This window comes from Panthera pardus, unplaced genomic scaffold (assembly GCF_024362965.1).
Source record: "Panthera pardus isolate Hobbes unplaced genomic scaffold, ASM2436296v1 HiC_scaffold_21, whole genome shotgun sequence".
In the NCBI taxonomy this organism is placed as follows: domain Eukaryota; kingdom Metazoa; phylum Chordata; class Mammalia; order Carnivora; family Felidae; genus Panthera; species Panthera pardus.
Genome location: NW_026526777.1, coordinates 61,649,869 through 61,669,163, shown reverse-complemented (window position 1 = coordinate 61,669,163; position 19,295 = coordinate 61,649,869). Strand labels below are relative to the sequence as shown.

At 39.3% G+C, this 19,295-nt stretch overlaps 1 protein-coding gene across 9 annotated transcripts in view; it reads left to right on the top strand.

Annotated features, from left to right (window-relative positions):
* Positions 1–19,295, top strand: part of RGS7 (regulator of G protein signaling 7) — a 517,170-nt gene that overhangs the window by 316,480 nt on the left and 181,395 nt on the right. The window contains exon 1 of one of the 9 annotated variants that reach the window (XM_053909375.1): positions 5,089–5,187. The exons of the other annotated variants lie outside the window; for them this stretch is intronic. The gene's annotated coding sequence lies outside the window, so the exon portion shown is untranslated. Of the gene's footprint in view, positions 1–5,088; positions 5,188–19,295 lie in introns of those variants that run through there. 9 annotated transcript variants of the gene reach the window in all.

Below are 19,295 nucleotides of genomic sequence, written 5' to 3'. Positions count from 1 at the left end.
CCACAATTCCAAACCCCGTGTCAACCTTTTTTTTTTTTTTAATTAAAAAGCTAGATTTGCAGGGGGGAAGGGTTGTTTTTAAAATGAGTGAATGTTACCTGTTTTATTTTTAATTTCCTAAAAGATCACTTAAAATAAGTACTGGTATCTGTACCTGAAGTTGAAAGGAATTGGATGCAATCCATTTTACTAGATTGCTACCTTTTTTTTTTTTTTTCTCACTGTAAGTGTTGTGTTAGTGAGAAAACAGTTGCTTTCTTTTTCACTTCAAAAACCTCACCCTGGAACCCTACTGAACCACCTCAAGATAGGTGTCCTGTTGACCTCAGCCTCTTCAATTATATCCTCCATTATCCTGAGGAAAAAATCTCTGTTGCAACCCAGCAATCAAATGATTTCTCCCACTTGCCCACATTGGTCAAACACCTTGTCTAGAACATCCTTTCTCCTTCTCTTCTCTCATCTAATTCCTAACTTCTTGAAGATAAGGATCAAGTCTTATATCCTTGGAAGCTCTCCTGTCTGCCACAGCTCATCCTTCTCTGTGGCTCTTCTGGATCATTGATGACACTTGACTACAACTGCCATGTTGGTTTTAAAGATGTATCTTGTTATGAATCCATCCTGTCTTGCTTCTCAGATTGTTAGACTTTCAAAGACAAAAAACATTGTTGTTGACTCTTGTCTGTTTGGTGTCTCGTTACCTGTCCTTTGCTTTTCTACCTATCCAAAAGGTATCTGTACCCTGACCAAAACTCACTGTGCCTGTCTAGGTTCTCACTGGTCTCCACCTTCTTTGCTGACTCATAACTTTCTTGACTGAGACACTTTTTTTTTTTTTGGTTGTCTTTTGCAATGCCATGCTCTCCTGGCTCTCCTACGTGTCACCCTCAATCTCCATTCCTGGGTCAAAATCTAATATTGAGATGAATTCAGTGGCACAGGGCTGTGTATTATTCCCTCTTTTTCCGTTCTCTAACTATACATCATCTCTAGCTGTATAACAAGTATAATATTGCAACATTCAAGTTTTGGCTATGCATACACTGTAATTGTACTTGTTTCTGTAAATTGAGTATGAATTCCAAACTTTTTCCTAGCAGACATCTTAATGTAGACATTTTCAATTCAGTAAAGTGATTTCTCAGTCAAATGGAATATTATTAACATAACCCGTCACCTCGTGATTCCTCTCATAGTATGCTTTTGATTTTCTTCACAGCATTTAATATCTGAAATATTTTCATTTATGCAACATTACAATTATCTGTCTCTCTCACTGTAATGTAAGTGCCATCAGAGCCTCACTTTGCATGTCTGGTTCACTGTTAGAAACATGGTTACTGCCCATTCAGAGCTTAATGTTCAAATAGTGGCAGTAGACACTAAACAAATAGCTGTTCAGTTAATTATTTATGGATTGTTGAGTGCTAAGAAGAAGTTCTATAAAGAGATAACTTACCAATATCCACCTAGTATTTTCATATTTAGAATGTATGCCTACATCACCATAGACTGTCCATTCTATGTAGTGAATAAAACAGCCTGAAGAATCTAGACTCTGTTTCATCTGAGATATGTCATCCTATTGTGATTCAGTTTTAACACCAGTCCGCCCTCACTTCCAGGAAGTTAGTGCACTGTCAGTTATATTTATAGTATTGACTTTGTTCATTATCTAGTAGACCTCTTGGCACTTGGGTTCTGTATTCCCTTCCAGTAGCTCCATCAGGTAACTGAATTCATTGTTATAGTTATAGTTAGGTATAGTTATAGTTATAGTTATAGTTATAGTTATAGTTGTTATAACATAACCTGTTACAGTTACGTCCTTATATGAACTGTCATATCCTCCACTCAAGGAAAAGCTTTTACAATTTCCCATGCTTCATCCTCTCTAGCTTTCCAGGTGCAGATTAAAGAAAAGAACAGTCCTCCCTCCTACAAATTTGGTCTTAGTGATTTTCAACAATACATAGTATGAAATGCTCCCTCCCACAATCACACTACCCCTAAGCATTAGTGGCTAAAAGAGCACGAACCTGGTGTCAGCCTGTAGGTTCAAATCTCAGCTACCCAGCTGTATGGCTTTGGGCAATGACTGAATTTCTCTGTTTTACTATTCTGGGCTATAAATGGGGAATAATAATAGCATCTAAAGTATTTTTTGTAAGGATTAAAATGCCTAACACGTGTCAGGCCTTTCAGCCATTCATAGGCACTTAGTAAGCATTCAATAAAGCTTAGATTGCACATTCCAGTTACTGCTACCACCTACTAACCACTGGCCTATCATCCTTAAGGACTGTGTATTTTACTTTCCCTAAAAGCTGGTCTCCTCAACTCTTTTGTGCATTTGAGAGCACATTAAATGGCCTAAAATACTTTGCCTTTCATAAATTTCAATGTGTTTTCTCTACCAAGATGGCATTCACTTTTCCTGAGAGCATTTTAGACTTCCTTATAATAGAGCTTGAAACCAATTGACCCTTGAGGCAAACTCCTGGGGACAAAATAGAACGGAAGCTACTGAGGAGTTTGAAAGTTTCTAAAATCAGTAGCTCTCAGTAGGAATTTATCAAAAATTAAAATGGGTGGAAATTAGCATTTTAATTTGCAATCAGGGGTTGCTTTGACTTATTCTAGTTCTTGATAAAGGGATGAGACTATCACATTTGCTTTTCTAATATGGGCACAATACAAAGCTGGCCTAAATTGTCTTCAGTTAAAATTAATACATAAGCATTTCAAATCAATGAGCTACAAGGCCTTTTTGAGCATAAAGAAACATGTCTCTCCACAATTTCCTTTGTTCTCTGTGTATATATATTAGTTTCTTGACTAAACTTGACTTTGCACTCCGTAATTTAGTCTTCCGTTTGGCATCCTTAAACTTATCAAATGACATTTACATTAGATGTGATTATCTTTAAAATGGGCCAGTTCACATTTCTTTCTTGACCTTAATAAGTAATGTAGTGAGATGTCACCCAGAAATGTCACACACTAGCTCCTTATCCCTCAGTAGTGTTTGTGACCTTCTTGTTGGAAGGTTAAGAGAGTAGTAAAGCCAGTGGAGGAAATGAGGGCCCTTGTACTTCCACTCAGCCACAAGAACAGACAAGCACAAACCTCAGGAACTGTTACTGTGATCACCCAAGGCTGGAAGGTTACTGAGAAGAACCTCCTGGATCTGAAGCAGATCCTGCTTGACTTGAGTCATATTTCCCTTCTTGTTCTCCATAAGCATGGCTTTCAGCTTTCAAGCACCTATTATGTGAAGGCACATGTTTCCCCATAACACTGTGAATATAGTATTTCTCTTTGAGTATAATGATTCATGCAGGACTCTAAAACTAGACTGCCTGAGTTCTAGCCCTGGCTCTACCAATCATGTGATCTTGGGAGAAATAGTTCATCTTTGGGCTTCAGAGCTCTTATTTTTAAAATGGTGTTAAAAAGCACTATCAAAGCAAAAATTGCACTGGACAAATTTAAACAAGTAAGGAAAACTTTACTTGGACTATCACAAAAGGGAGAGAAAACAGAAAGCAGTCTGAACTCAACTCCACTGAAGTCGAGGTGGGAGAGTTTTTAAGAATTGGGTGAGGAAGATCACAGGTCATCTGTGTTTGTCAATTGGCCTTACTTAAAGAAAAAGTCATCTTTCTTGTATTTTTCTGAGAGGAAATAGTTGTACAACTTGGGTCAAGACCCCGCTAAGATTAGGTTCCTATCCTCTCACAGAGATTGGGACTTAGGGGTGCTGTCTTCTTGATGATTACATTTCATGGGGTTGGCTCCCAGCTCTTTGAGACAGACAGTCCTAAGTTGTAAAACAGGCTAGATGTGTTAAAAGATTTACATCCCCAAAGGTCAGGGAAAGGGTTTACAATTACAGGTTTTCAAAAGTAAATGCTCTAAGAAAAGGGAGGTTGGGGCTAAAACTCAGGAAGAAGCCTGTCTAAGCTTTAGTCAAGCTGAGGAAAATATCCTATCTTGGTCTGTACCTACATCCTATAGTTCTTATAATTAAACGGATAAAACCATGTAAAGTATTAAAAACAATGTCACGGGTGCTAAAAAAAAGTATTACTAGTTATTCATGATAGGGATAGGATCTGTGGTTTAGAGAATGGAGTTTGGAATCAAACAGATCTGCCCATAAATTCTTGCTTAGTGAGGTCATTGGCAAGTTACTTGACCTTTTAAGCCTTATTTTTATCATATACAACATGAAATTGAAAGCATTTATGATAGGGCTATTGTGAAGAATAATGAGGTTTTGAATATGAAAAGCCTTGTGTATAATTGGTTATCAAGAAAGGGCAACTAATATCGTTATCCTAGGTCCCTGCATTGCACCTAAAATGGCTTTCTTAAACAGTACAGCAGAACATCCAGTTGTCTGAGAGAATCCACAAGGCCACCTTCCTGTCACTGTTCTCACCCCCACACCTCAGGCCATCCTTTCCCACTGTTTTTCTCAAGTTGAACAGAGCACATACTTGTGTATTGAAAAGTAAAGTACAGCTATAGTGGTGGGGCACCTAGTGATTAATGATTAATGGAAACAAATTAAATAGATTTTCATAAGGTATAAAACTGGGATATTATCATATCCATTAGAATGTTTCCTCTGAGATTTTTAATAGTAAAGAAAAAAACATTAAATCCTAGTTAATAGTCTACCCTCCACTTACTTTTATTTTCCTATATAGGTTTAAAAGTTATGAATACAGAATCTAAAAGTGTCCACATTCCACTGAGTCAGCTAATACCTTGTTCTTACTCTGAAATTGGATAAATGTTCTTGTGCATCCATCCTTCCAGTAAGCTGTACAATTTGGCATTGCTCTGCACCAATCAGAGGTGTGCTGCTGTCCAAATGCTATGTATATTCTCAGGATTGAAGCCAAAGCATTACATCCAAGAGAATATCTAAACATTTTGAAAATGAATCACACACCTTGGAAATTAAGACAGTAAACTGGATTTTGAAACAACTTTTTTTTTGTTTAGAAATGGAATGCTATTGTCTCCTTGCTCTCCTGTTTACCCAGCCCTCCACCCCAGCCCTGGCATGAGTGCTGAGCCAGTGAGGAAGAAAACAGCAAACCTGCTTATCACAGTAGAATGAGGACTCCCAAGCAGCTGCTGTGGTTTTACAGGCGAAGATAGCTAAGTGTAAATTGCTCATTGTTACTGATGCATGCAAAATAGAACTTCTTTGGTTCTGGAGCCCAGATTGAAATTTGAGAAAGAAAATAAGAAGATGAGGCAGTGCAGCTATGTTGACAGCACTAATAGGGAGCTCTACCAACACTGCAAGTCTTTCTGTCAGCATTTCTAATTAAACTGTAAACAGTAACTGGCTTACCCTTCTGTCTTAATTTTCCATTTATAATATAAGAGCCATATTATTTGCTTCCTCTCTATTCAAAGGAATCATCCAAAATTGCCTCTGAAGACAAAATATTGTGACCCATTCTGGGACAAAACAGTAAGTTGATACAATTGATCATGTTTCTTTGAGGATCTAGCCCCAGTGATTGTATCACAGAATCCATTATATTGGACAAGGAATAAAAACACCCTTCTCTGTTCTTCTGGGGCAATCTATAACTTTACACAGAACTTTAATTGTTTAACCAAACCGATAGGCTTGCCCAGTGCCATAGCTAGCTAATGTATTTTAGTCGGTCAAATGGTTGTTTCCCCCAAATATGTCCACATCCTGAACCCCAGAACCTGTTAGTGTGAACTTACTTGGAAAAATGGTCTTTGTAGATGTAATGAAGTTAGGAATCTTGAGATAAGATCATCCTGGATTAAGTGGATGGGCCATAAATTTAATGACAAGTGTGCCCTTATGGGAGACACGAAAGAAGAAGACACAGAGAAGGCCAGGTGAAGATGGAGACAAAGATTGGAATTAAGCAGCCACAGGAATGCCTGGAACAACCAGAAACTGGAAGAAGCAGGCAAAGATTTTCCCTGAGAGCTTTCAGAGGGAGCATGGCCCTGTCGACACCTTGATTTTGGACTGCTGGCCTCCAGAACTATGAGAGAATAAATTCCTATTTGTTGAAGGCCCACATGTTTGTGGCAATTTCTGTGATCGCCCTAGGAGAGTACACATTCATATTTTATTGATTAGACAGACCATATCCCTGGAATGAGCAATTCATTGGATTATTCTCTTTTGTTTAGATACAGTTTACGAAACAGCCATTTGATCCACTATCATAAAAATCCACTTACCTATAAAAATATGTTATGTTTATAGAAGTCAGGGGAGCAAATCAATAATTCATTCCTTTTCATGCAGCCAAACTAGTTACTTGGCATTATGGAGTATGGGGATAGCATTAATTGAGCCCCTACTTCATGCCATGCTTCGTAGCCAATGTTTTCTAGAGCTTATCCCTTCAAAGCAACTTCATGAGGTAAATCACTCTGCACCCATGTTTTCAGATGGAAAAAAAAAGTGATGCAAAAAGAGATTTAGAAACTTGCTAAGATTCTCACAGATAAGAGAATACATGATTTCTACTTTTTTCTCCAACATATTAAGAGTTTGGAATTCATCACTCTTGTCCTTACAACAGGAAAAACTGGAACAAACTTAAAACCAATGATTTTTCTTAGATTTATCAGAGCACTAGGGTCATAGGTCAACCTGCCACCCCAAAACCTGCAGATAGAGTTTCATCCGGGGAAAAGCTGCATAGGGGTGGGGATAGGGACACAGGCTTGCGTACCAGGAGCAGAAGATGCTAAACACCACAAGCTGACAGGAACACTTAAATAGTAACTGTGATGAATTACTGGGGGCTTAGGGAGACTAGCCTGAGAATGAGAAACTCCTGGGTTCATAGTAAGGCCCTCACACATTCTGTACACATTCTGGGGTTTCCCTTCAGGAATCAGACCAGGTTCTCCCGGTTAGGCTCTAAGAAAGATTTCTACACGGCCTCGACAGTGGGCAGGGAAAGGAAACTGTCCCAATCTCTTTCGCCCAAAAAAGTTCTTGTCTCCAGGGGGAAGCAATTTTCTAGAGTGCGATTCTGGAACCTTATTCTAGCTAGGGGAAGGATTCCACCCCATTTCTGCACTACCTAACCTGAGGGAAAAAAGAAAAAACAAAACAAAACATAGTCACCAGGGGGCAGGACTTCAAGGAAATATATTGGAAACACTAGCTAGGGAAGGGAACAGGAACCCCCCAAGGAGAGTGGGACAGAAACACATGTGAAGCCCATAGCCCCACTAAACAGTCCCACTAACTAGCTGACAATCAGAAGATTATAGAACGCTCCCATCTTAATAGAAATAGTCACACTAAAGCCTCATTTACTTCAATCCTGATTACCTTATACATCTTGTATGGCTTTCAACAAAAAAATTACAAGAGATGCAAAAATGGGAGAAAAACACAGTCTAAATTTCTTTAAGCATTTATTCATTTTTGAGAGTGAGAGAGACAGATCATGAGTGGGGGAGGGGCAGAGAGAGAGGGAGACACAGAATCAGAAGCAGGCTCCAGGCTCTGAGCTGTCAGCCCAGAGCCCGATGCGGGGCTCGAACTCACGGACTACAAGATCATGACCTGAGCTGAAGTCAGACACTCAACCGACTGAGCCACCCAGGAACCCCAGAAAAACACTGTCTAAAGAAACAAACTAGGGGTGCCTGGGTGGCTCAGTCGGTTAAGCGGCCGAATTCAGCTCAGGTCATGATCTCGCGGTCCGTGAGTTTGAGCCCTGCATCGGGCTCTGGGCTGATGGCTCAGAGCCTGGAGCCTGCTGCCGATTCTGTGTCTCCCTCTTTCTCTGCCCCTCCCCCCCGTTCATGCTCTGTCTCTCTCTGTCTCAAAAATAAATTTAAAAAAAAAACGTTAAAAAAAAAAGAAAGAAACAATCATCAGAACCAAACTAAGTATAGAAAACATACTGGGATTATCAGATGAGGACTTTAACATAACTATGACTAATATGTTAAGAGCTATAGTAGAAAAAAATAGGCCTAAAAGAAAGAGGAGTAAGATTTTTTAAAATAATAACAATAATAATAAAACCAAAATCTAGGTATATCATATTCTAACTTCAGTAAACCAAAGACAAAGAGAAAATCTTGGAAGAAGGAAGAGGGGGATAAAAACCAATGTATCAATAGGAAATGCATGAGAATGACAGCAGTCTTCTCACTAGAAACTATACAGTCAAGAAGAGAATGGAGTGGAATCTTTGAAGTACTGAAAGAAAAATCTACCAATCCTAGAATTCTGTGTCTAGCTAGCAATGTGATAGAGATAAAGATTCTCTCACACAAGTAAAAATCGAAGAAAGTCACTGCCTTCAGCCTTGCCTTGCAAGAAATGTTAAAAGTGGTTCTTCAGGCAGAAGTAAAATGACTTAGGTCAGAAACTTGCACGTGCACAAAGAAAGCAGGAGCATCAGGAAAGAAATTAATGAAAATTAAAATAAAATAAGTTATTTTTCTTAATTTGTCTAAAATATGGCTTTAAATTTTTTTTTTAATGTTTATTTATTTTTGAGACAGAGGGAGACAGAGTGCAAGTGGGGGAGGGGCAGAGAGAGAGGGAGACACAGAATCCGAAGTAGACTCCAGGCTCTGAGCTGTCCGCACAGAGCCTGATGCAGGGTTCGAACCCATGAACCAATCATGACCTCAGCCGAAGCCGGACACTCAACTGACTGAGCCAACCAGGCGCCTCTAAAATATGGCTTTTTAAAATCAATTATAGGCACAATCATTGGGTGATTATAGCATATGGGTAAGTGAATTAAATGACAGCAATGTCACAAAGGACAGGAGGAATTAGAAATTCTCTGTTAGAAGGTACCTGCACTTATAATGAAGTGGTGTAATGTTACCGAAAATGGATCGAGAGGATTTCATTTATATGAATACTCTAAAATAAGCAAATCTTTAGAGACAGAGAGGCAGTTAGTGGTTATCTAGGGCTGAGGTTGAGGGTCAGGTATAGATTTATACTGACTGATAATGGGAATGGGGTTTCTATTTGGTGTGATTGAAATGTTCTAAAATTGTGGGAATGGTGGCACAGTTCTGGGACTATACTAAAACTACTCCAGGGTAAACTTTATAGTGGTGAATTTTCTGGCATGTGAATTATACCTCAATGAAAGTATTAAAATTAAAAAAAAAAAAAAACCCATAAGGGCCTGCAAGAAATGTGCCCAAATGCTAACAAAGTTTGTGTTATTAGAAGTCACGTAACTAGGAACAGTGTTTACACTGTGCCAGGCACTGTTGTAAGAGCTTTACAAAAATGTATTCATTATTCATTGCAACTCAAAGAAGTAGGTACTATCACAGTACCATTTTATTTTTTATTTTTTATTTTATTTATTTTTTTTAACGTTTATTTATTTTTGAGACAGAGAGAGACCGAGCATGAACGGGGGAGGGTCAGAGAGAGGGAAACACAGAATCTGAAACAGGCTCCAGGCTCCGAGCCATCAGCACAGAGCCCGACGCGGGGCTTGAACTCACCAACCGCGAGATCATGACCTGAGCCGAAGTCGGCCGCCCAACCAACTGAGCCACCCAGGCGCCCCTACAGTACCATTTTAACAGAGAAGGAGTCTGCAGCACAGAAAGACATGCAGTGTGAATTTGAGCCTAGGAGACTGTTCCAGAGTCCGTGCTCTTCACTACTGCACCATGTTACCTCATCACCAAGGTCTTGAGTGTTATCTTTCTTCATCATCCTCAACATTTGTTTCCCATGATTGTGATTCGATTATACAGGAAGATGCAAGTACAACTTAGTTTGTTCTTTCAAAAAAGTGGATTTAGATGATTTAAAATTGTATATTGTCTATCATAGGGCAACCATTAAAAATTAAAAATAAGCATAAATTATATACACCGAGAGAGGAGATAAAATAGAATCATATAAAATGCTCAATTAAAAGAAAAGACAGCAAGAGAGGGGAAAGAGAGAGAACAAGTGCAATGAGTAGAAAACATGTACGAAGATGGCAGATTTTAATCCAAAGATAGAAATAATGACTTTAAATGTGAATAGTATAAAACTGCCAGGTAAAGACAGAGATGGTCAAAGTGGATTTAAACAATTAGATTCCATAATGCGTTGTCTATAAAAACCCGGTGAGAACACAAAGACTCAGGAAGATGCTGCGTAGCAGGAAAGAGAACATGTAACATACATACATACTATTTATTTATTTATTTATTTATTTATTTATTTATTTATTTATATTCATTTAATGTTTATTTATTTTGGGGATAGAGAGAGAGTGCACAAGCAGGGGAGGGGCAGAGAGAGGGAGAGAGAGAGAATCCCAAGTAGGCTTCATACCATCAATGCAGAGACTGATGCGGGGTTCAAACCCACAAACCCTGAGATCATGACCTGAGCCAAAATCAATATTCAGAGGCTTAACCTACTAAGCCACCAGGCTCCCCTCATATAACATTTTTGCTAAGGAATTTAAGCTTGGTTTGGTATGATATAGGGGCCAACTCATCATCATTCCCCATATGCCACATAATCCCACCCTGCCTCATACCCTACATGTGACTTCTTCCATAGTCTTATGAGGTAGTTCTGCCTATTTCCTGATTAATTATTTTTAGCTGAGCACTTTCTTGTAACCTTATAAATTAAATAATAAATTCAGATCCACTTATGGATTGAGCAAACAGCTTGACTCCATTACATAATGGTCTTAAAATTCTGTGATTTTGATCTATATGGGAGTTTTCTAACTATAGTACAAGACAGAACTTGGTTAATTTTCCAACTTGAAGAGACAACTAAAATGGAGAATCAGAGCAAGCCAATGTCTTATTCTGATCTGACTTGATTCTTTATAACAGATATTATCCTAATGTTAATCATTGGAAAGAAAGAAAATACTTGTTCTTAAAAGGCTAAAAATCTTAGTGAAATTATCCCAAATAATTAATTTCTTTAATTAAATTAATTTAAATAAATTCAGTTGATAATGATAGACCAAAATTTTGAGGAAACTGACATGAAAATAATGGAGGTTGACATTTGTTCAGTGCTGTCAATCAGTATAAGATCAATCATTTAATCCATAGTTTACAAGACTATAACCTTCTGGGAAGCAAATTTACCTCAGAGCACATGCTTTGGCTCTTAGTATCTCTATGAAATCAGGCTATAAATATCAATGGGTTAACGTCTTATTATTAGACTGTTTTTTTAATTGTTCAAGCCAAGGCAAATTGAATACAGCTTACCTCTTTAGCAACCAAGAAAAAGTGGTGAAAATCTTAACTCAGAATGGGAACTTCTATCGAATGATTCTTGCATTTAATTTTGTCTTCTAAGTTGTATCAGAACAGTGAGCCTAGAAAGTATGGAACAGATGAACATATGAAACTTAAAATTTCAGGTAAAATGAAAATGTATCATTGAAAGTCATGGCTTTCTGTCAGCTTCCAAGAGATGGCTTGCACTTTCTGCAAGAACTTGGAGATAAAAAATGCAAATCTTTTGAAATCATGGATATTTGTATATAGGTATTTTAATCGTGAATTAAGAACATGAGAGAATTTTTCAACTCATGATTCAATGCTTAGAAACATATAGGAGAGGGATGCCTGGCTGACTCAGTGGATAGAGCAAATGATTCCTGATCTCAGGATTGTAAGTTTGAGCCCCACATTGGGTATAGACATTACTTAAAAATAAAATCTTTATATATATACAGGAGAATGAAGAGGTCTTCTGAAATCTGGCAACTTTTTAAAGTTTTATCGCATACTGTATCCCATCTGAATTGAACTATGTGGCACTTCCATTAAAATTTTTGCCTTTAGTGCAACCTGTGAAACCTGCTTTACCCCATGTGCTGGTCTTATGTCAGTCTGGTGAAAACCTACTCAGTCTTCACAGCCAGCTGAAATGCCTTTTGTCGTCACCAGAAGCAGGAAATATTTCTTTTTCCCAAGATTTTCATAGTTATTTCTACTACTCATATGGAAGTGTTCATACTGTATTTATTTATGGGAATGTTTTACTTCCTTCATATGACTGTAGGCATTCTACTATCATGGTGCTTCCTGGAACATAATACATATTAAAAGAATATTAATGAATATGTGAATGAGTTGAGCAGTTTTCCTGTGTAGGAAGTGGCTGTACCATTACCCACTTGTTGGCCTAGGAATTTCTTCTGTCTTCGTCTTGACATGATTTGGGTCACAGCCAAAATGACTGGAAGGAGCTTGTAAAAGTTTAATTCTGTAAATTCATATAGATAGGTAATGTAGAATGCATTTGTCCAGTGGATTTAAAGTTGATCAAGTGCTGTGTGACCTGTTAATATTTAAAATTTGATCATTAGATAGCATTGCATGAAAGGCTAATATCATAATTACATATAGATACTATCTATACAATGCTAGCTGACTATTGGACAGACTCAAGTTTTATACATGGAGGGGTGGATGCAAACATAGAGCATGCACAGAAGAAAATCATTTTCATTTTCCATGTTAGGTACTGTAACACTGTCTGGACTTTGTATTTTAAGACTTCCAATAAAATAAATGTAGACCATGAAAGTCTATGAAGAAAAAGAGAAATTATTTCATGAAGACAAGAAGGTGAAAACGTAGGGTTGGTGATTTGAATGTGATATTTGACAGCTGAGATCTTTTTGGAAACAGCGTTTTAAAGTCTATTATCTAGAGCAGACCATCACCACCATTTCTCAAGTTAATTCCCTGATGCCACTGAAGTTATTCAAGAGGGACATCTTCTTAGTGGCTCTCACTCCTTAGTATTTTACTGCGAATAGGATTTAACAAGGTTAGTAACATTATCAGCCAGAAAGGTCCCATTAATATTCTGACTCTCAGAAGTGACATTTCCTCACTTTGTCCCCTCCTGCCATTATGTCTTTTACTAATATGATATGGTAGAGACATTTTAATTATGCAGTGTAACACTAAGGACCTGGATGTAGGTAACATCTCTGTTGTTCCATTTTATGGTAACAGTGTCTTAAATTCATTGACAAGGGTCATTTCCTTGGACTCTGCATGAGTGGGAAGAGGCTCATTTACTGAGCTGGATTTTCTCACCAGCAGGGAGGAGGCAATAGTCAAGCCTTCTGAGTTATGAAATGGAAAGAAATTTCCCTTTCAGATTGCTATTGCAGCTTTTTAAAATTAACTACCATAACACGAGGTTGAACAAAATATACATCTTTTTATTTCTGTAAAACTGACCTGAACTTCTTCATGAACCTAATTTCTATTCATAGATGAAGGATCATCAGGAAGGGGGATAGTGAGAGACTGGGAATATGGCTTAATCTTACCTATTATATAAAACTGAATCACTTCCTATTTATACTGTCACTTCCCTGGAGATTTACTGTCGTTTGGGTAAAGTTTCTTCCCAAGTCCCTTCCTTTTCTCCCTCTTAGATGACATTCTGATCCAGCCCAATAAATGAGCCTCTTCCCACTCATGCAGAACAAATGGAAACGGCACTTGATCATAGATTTAAGAAGCTGTTACTATAAAATGGAACAAGAGAGACATTACCGACATCCAGTTCCTTAGTATTCCACTGCATAGTTAGGTTACATGACATGGCTTTGCAGGAAGGGCCTCAAATTTCTCACAAGCATCTTGTCCTTGTCCTTGCCCCTCAGGCTCTAACTGGCCTTCATTGAGGTGTCTTGTGTCTTTGGGTCTTGCCTTCTGGCCTGGCTGCACCCACACTTCCCAGCATTGGTGCAGCCCGTGGTCTATTCTCGGGACATGATCAATGTAAGACACCCCCTCTAACCACCACCACCACCACCCCACCACCATTGTGTTGTCTGTAACTGGCCACCCTCATCTATAGTTACCCTATTCCATGCTGGCAACAACCCCAGTAAGCCACATATTTTTTAATTGTCATCTGGCTTCCATGCCTAGCACCCAAAAGCCTCAAAAATTTGCTGGATCTCTTCCATCTCCCCCAGGTCCTCCTTGAGCAAATAGTCCAGATGCTATTGTTTCTCTACTGAGGCTGTTCCCCTTTGCCATCATTCCCATTCCACAAGGCCAGCCCCTGCCCTGGCGCTAAGAAGTAGCACATGCAGCATTCTGCCTTTGGACCCACAAACATTTCTGGCTATTCAGGAATTATGGGTTCTGTCCTTTTATGGCAGTCAACCAGTACTTTCTCCTAACTGTTGCAATCCAAGAACTCGGAAAAAAATCCTTTTATGTTTCTGAGACTAACCCAAAAGGATTGGCTCTCCCAGGAGCATCCTCTTTTACAGGATTTTCTCTGCTTGAGGCAAAATAAACCTTACTTTTATATCACTAGAGTTATGTATTCAGTTTTAATTAAAATTAAACACATACAGTTCTGGTTAGAGGCCAAAACAATTTATGTGGTGCTTATACATAATTTATGAAAACTGTCTCATTATACAGATTTTCCAGGCCTAGGGGCCACATCAAGAGAGGGGAAACTCATGTGGCAAGAGAGGTGGTGGTGATATTTCTGATAAGAGGATCAAGATTTTGGTGGAACTCATCACTCTTCCTTGGGAGGCAGTCAGCACATTTCCCTCTTATGGCATCCTAGATACTGAGATTCCCAGATGAGATCCACTGATAGGATCAGCAGGAGATTGGAGCGTTGGTTGAAGAAAGATATTAACTTAAAAGTCATACAACCACCAAGGGACCAGTCTTATAAATGTTAACCAATATATGGATGCATTTCTGGAAGACAAGCTAAACTTTTGATCTATGGGTTTCAATTTAATTTCTGTCTCTTGGTCTTTTCTTCTAGGAAGGAGGACAGAATAAAATATTCTAAAATGCAGTTACATTCTTGACATATTACAGATGATCAGCAATTGTTCTTTTCTGGGTGTTGAACTTGCCAGAGAAAGATCATTACAAAGCAGGGTTCCTCATCTATTTGGGACTTCCCCTGGTGTGTTTGGGTTAGAAACACAAAAGCGTAAGTTGCTGATTTTTTTTTTTTTCATCTTAAACATTTATATCCAGGTAAATGTTTGTATTTTGCTGTCAGCATGACTCCATAGAGGACCCCAATGCTTTGACTATCCAATAAGTACGTCATCAGAGATTCATCATAGCACCAATGGGCAACCACTTCAGTGCCATGTCCCCTTTAGATCCCCCAGCCCATAAAGTCACACCATGCCTCTTATACCTTTATTCTAGGGCCTACCCAAAGGCCTTCTTATCTACTCTGTTGGTTGCTTGGGCTACCATAACAAGGTACCACAGACTAGCTGCCTTCAATGATAGAGATTTATTGTCTCACAGTTCTGGAGGTTGGATGTCTGACATCAAAGCATCAGCAGGCTTGGTTTCACGTGAGGCTTCTCTTTGGTTTATATATGGCCACTGATCGAGTTTTGGAATGATGGTGGGGTTTGGAACCAATGGCCAAGAAAGAATTCTTGAAGACGTCTTTGTTGCAAAAAAAGTGATTTTATTAAAGCACAGGGACAGGACCCATGGGCAGAAAGAGCTGCACTGGGGTTGTGAAGAGTGATTGATTATATACCTTCAGGTTGGGAAGGGGTTAAAGAAAGCATAAGTCTCTAAGGAATTTTGGAAGCAAGGTTTCCAGGACCTTGAGGGGCTAGCTGTTGCTAGGAAAACACTATTTATTGCTGGTTAGTAAAACCTCAGTCATGAGACCCTTCAGATGTATATCAGGGGCCATATGCTTGGAGTATAATTGCCAACATATACTTGGGAGTTATAGGTAAAGGAGGTTTGCAAAGGAATTTTTATGTATTTAAGGAGACTCACAGGATTCTGGGGGCTTAGGATAATGTTAAGCCAAGATTCCCTTTTTCCCTTAGCAAAGTGTCATTATTGAGGCAGCTGAGTCTCTAGAGAAAGGTCACTCTGCCTGTTTCAAGGACTTGTCAATGGGCTGTAGACAGTAAGGGAATTTAATTTTTCCTTTGCCTTTGTTTCCCACATTATGATGGCAACCCCCTTAACATCTTGATGAGGGTGATTAGGGCTCCAGGCAATGAAGTCTATAGGTTTCTTGAGATTAGGCTATGGATAAGATTGCCTTTTTCTTGCAGTTTACTAAGATATCTGTAGACTGAAGGAGACTCGTGCCCTGCATGATTGATTTCTATCAGTCAACCATTTGTTTTCTTTCCTTTCCTTTGTTCTTGGGCAGCCAGGAGTGTCCAAGAAATATCACACATATCCCACCTGGAGGGGTGTGGTGCTGTTAGCCTGTACTTGGCCCTCAGCTTGCCTTATGCTCTCTCATCAGCCACTTTCTCCCTGTCTCCACAGGGTTTTCCCTCTGTGTATGTCTGTGTCCTCATTTCCACTTGACATAAGGACACCAATTATATTGGATTAGGGCTCACTCTTATGACCTGACTGAACCTTAACTACCTCTCCGAATACCTCTGGTCACATTCTGAGGTACTGGGGGTTAGGACTCCAACATAGGAATTCGGGAGGGACATCATTTCAGCCTGTAACATTTGCTGAACTCTTCAGTTTTGCACTGTACTTAGACCTAATCCTTCTGCCTTCCAGTCTGTCCCCCATCACTGACTCTGCTTCCAGCCATTTACAATGTGCCTTCCAACATACCTACTCATTTGTAAAGATGACAGAGGTGCCCACTTCCCATTTCTGGGTCTACTGTCATATGTCATTCTACCCTGGGGTACTGGCTAGTGCTGGTCTAGGTAACTTTCTATCATTCAAGAGGAGACAGACTAGAGTTTTATGTAAGTCACTGAATCTTGCTTATATATACAAACTGCCTTGCAGATTCCTGGCCTTAACAGAAACTTGGTCTTTCCCTGAGGGACACTGCATCCTTTGCCACTGTATACAGCAGAGATTGACCATTTGCCCATACATCACATATTTGTGCATTTGCTGTGGGCTAAGAGGAATGACAGAATTTCCCTACCTTTATTATCACGTCAAGACTTTTGAATCTCCTCTAATTCTTTCAACAGTTTCTCTCAACCCCCTCAACCAGTGAAAGACTTCCAGGGCTTGTCTTTGTGCCATACACACCATGAAAACCTCCTGCTGCCTTTGTGCTGTGGTTGTGTCTGCATAGCTGAGAGCTGTGCCATGGTGGGGGCTGGGGGAAGTGTGCAGAAAGGAGGGGGAAGTACTTGATGCAGGGAGGGGGGTGATGGAGAGTGTGAGGGGAGGAGTGATGGGGTGATGGGGGTTTGAGGGAAGGGGGTAATGGAGGGGAGTGCAGAGGAGGGTGATGGAGGCGTTGGGAGGGGAGGGTGATAGGGATGAAGGAGGGAAGGGGATGATGGAGATTTGGGGGATGGGGGTGATGGAGGAGAGTGTGTGTGTGTGGTGGGGGGAGGGTGCTCACACTCCAGATCCTAAGCTTCCCAAACTCACCCAGTAGCAAACTGATCCTGCATCAGCAGCCTCGCCCACTTTTCTTAGAGGCACTACCAATTCCTCACATCTTTCTTCAAATTCCGAATGTCACCCATAGCTGCCTCAAAAAATTGTTATGCTTCCCAGGTCACAGGAAAAATTGAGATGTAAACATAACAATTTCCACACTTTTAAAATACTTTCACGTTCTAGTCACACTGTTTCTTTCCATCTCATAAAAAGGGTTTTGCTTCACTTCCTGCCTAAATCACATCCCTTGTAGTTTGATTCTAACTCTGGTCTATCTGCTCTGGGACCTTCCTTAGCTATAATTCTCCCTCATGCATAGTTCAACATTTTCTAAACAATTGCTCAGAGAAGCCTCCCAAGCTTGCAAGCTAAACCAGGATCCTTTGTTTTCATCTTTCCTTGTTCCCTTTACTTTGCATTCACATTTGTCACTTTAGTTACCTATTTAATTGTAGGATTGCTTGTGCAATATTTTCTCACTTGCTAGAGTCTGAGTGCCATGCTGTTGTCTGTAAAGCTTCATTTTTTTTTTCAAGTTTGAAAAAGACTTCAGGGCAAAGTATAGTGAAGCTCTTGAGGAGATGGAAGAAAATAAGATAAGGAGGGATTCACCTTGGGTAGGAAGGTAGAACCGTCTTCCTCAGAAAATGGGAGAAAAGAGGAGAGGAGAGATTTAAAGACAGACAAATTTAAGGGCACCTGGGTGGTTCATTCAGTTGAGTGCCTGACTATTGATTTTGGCTCAGGTCATGATCTCGTGGTTCATGAGATCAAGCCCTGCATCAGGCTCTGTGCTATTAGTGCAGGGCTTGCTTGGGCTTCTCTTTCTCTACCTCTCTCTGCTTCTCTCTCTCTCTCTCTCTCTCTCTCCCTCCCTCCCTCCCTCCCTCCCTCCCTCCCTCTCTCTCTCTCTCTCCCTCTCTCTCTCTTCTTCTCTCTCCCTCCCTTCCCTCTCTGTCCCTCTCTCTCTGTTTTTCATAAATAAATAAACATTAAAAATAAATAAATAGAGACAAATTTGTACATGCAGGGATGGTAAGTTGATGGAGTTAATACTTGCTAAACTTCATTTTTTAATTGAAGTGAAAGCAATGAGAGCTATACTTCAGACCAATTCAGTATCAGATTGAGATTTATTGACCCACTGAAACCACCGGCATTTGTTTGCACTCCACCTTCTAACTTTTAAGGTTAAGAAATATTATATTCTATCTTTGTCAAAAGCAGGTGGAAGGTATTCACAGAAATAAAACAAATAAAATAAAATGAAAACATATGTCTACAATAAGATATCCACATTAATGTTCACAGCAGTTTTGTGTTTTTTTACAATGACCATAAACCAGAAACAACCCAAAGCTCTATAAACAAACTGTAGTATATTCATACAGTGGAAACAACTCAGCACCTAGAAGGAGAACTGATCATGCAATAAATGAATGACTGTCAAAAACAGTTGTTGAGGAAAGAAGCCAGATACAAGCAAGTACATACTATGAGATTTTGTTTCATAAAGTTCTGGGACAGGCAAAACTAAAACATGGTGCCAGAAATGACAATCCTAGTTTTCTTTGTCAGCATATGAGGTCATCTTGACTAGAAGCAATCATAAGGGCATTTAAGATACCACAATAATGCAAATGTTTTCTTCTGTATGTTAATTGAAGTGGTATGTATATTTATCAGAATTCACCAGATTTTATACCAAAAATCAGTGTGTATAAATTATACCTCAGTAAAAGTAGGACTATACACTTTAGTTACCTTAAACTTCCATACTTTGCTTTCATTTTGAGAAACCTCATAGCAAAATTAGA